Below are 1722 nucleotides of genomic sequence, written 5' to 3' on the forward strand. Positions count from 1 at the left end.
ACTGGCCATCAGAGAAATGCAAATCAAAACCACAATGAGATACCATCTCACACCAGTTAGAATGGCAATCATTAAAAAATCAGGAAACAACAGGTGTTGGAGAGGATGTGGAGAAATAGGAACACTTTTACACTGTTGGTGGGATTGTAAACTAGTTCAACCACTATGGAAAACAGTATGGCGATTCCTCAAGGATCTAGAACTAGATGTACCATATGACCCAGCCATCCCACTACTGGGTATATACCCAAAGGATTATAAATTATGCTACTACAAAGACACATGCACACGTATGTTTATTGCGGCACTATTCACAATAGCAAAGACTTGGAATCAACCCAAATGTCCATCAGTGACAGACTGGATTAAGAAAATGTGGCACATATACACCATGGAATACTATGCAGCCATAAAAAAGGATGAGTTTGCGTCCTTTGTAGGGACATGGATGCAGCTGGAAACCATCATTCTCAGCAAACTATCACAAGAAGAGAAAACCAAACACCGCATGTTCTCACTCATAGGTGGGAACTGAACAATGAGCTCACTTGGACTCGGGAAGGGGAACATCACACACTGGGGCCTATCATGGGGAGGGGGGAGGGGGGAGGGATTGCATTGGGGAGTTATACCTGATATAAATGATGAATTGATGGGTGCTGACGAGTTGATGGGTGCAGCACACCAACATGGCACATGTATACATATGTAACAAACCTGCACGTTATGCACATGTACCCTAGAACTTAAAGTATAATAATAAAAAAAAAAAAAGAAAACTGAGGCACAAATGAACCAGATAAATTGCTTAAGTCATACAGCTAAGTAAGTGTCAGAGCCAAGACTCAAACTCAGGCTGTTTGCTTTGGAATCTGAGCTCTTAACCATCACACTAGGTTGGATTCAACCAAGGCCTCCTTAAGTGAGAGATACTGGAATGAACCAGAAATGGGTTCTATCGTCAAGATGTTTGCAACAGAACACAAGATTTGCAAACAAGCAACCTATGTCTCCCTCTTCCTTCTCTTTACTTATCTCTCCAGTCAATCTGCAATAACTTTAACCTTCATCCTACTTCTTCTCTCCATCTTCATTACTACCACTTTGGTTCGGGACATAATTATCACATGCTGTGATTTCTACAACTATCCCCTCAACTGATATTCCTGATTCCATCTTGGGGCCCCGAAAGCTCATTCTCCACAATGTAGACCAACTTACTTTATAAAAATACAAAAATAATCTTATATCTTCCCTGCCTAAAGCCCTCACAAAATGTAGGGCCAGAAGGTGAGGAAAGGGTAAGTGTCTCCAGGAAAATAAGGTTTCAGTTTCCAGAATAAGGGGGAGTGGATGCTGGTCAAGAAAACACAGTGGATGCCCATCTTATATCAATCATTCAGAAGGTATGGGGCATGCAATTGATATCATACAGGGCTCTTTATTTAAATGCCTCCAATTACTAAAACTAATTTATAATTTTGATTAAATTTCTTCTTTTGAATAATTTTGAATAATCGCTTATAAGCAATAACTTGAATTTCACTTGATATATAGAGAAAGTGATCTAGAAAGAGGTTAGGTGATTGAAAATCATTAAAATGTCTGTAAAGAAGAAATTTGAATTTTCTTTGCAACAGAACATCACATTATTCATATAGAATATTACAACTCAGGAAATATTTTTAAAATCACTCCTTAGCCGAGGTACAGGTATGACTC

Source organism: Piliocolobus tephrosceles, chromosome 2, assembly GCF_002776525.5.
Source record: "Piliocolobus tephrosceles isolate RC106 chromosome 2, ASM277652v3, whole genome shotgun sequence".
Classification (NCBI taxonomy): Eukaryota; Metazoa; Chordata; class Mammalia; order Primates; family Cercopithecidae; genus Piliocolobus; species Piliocolobus tephrosceles.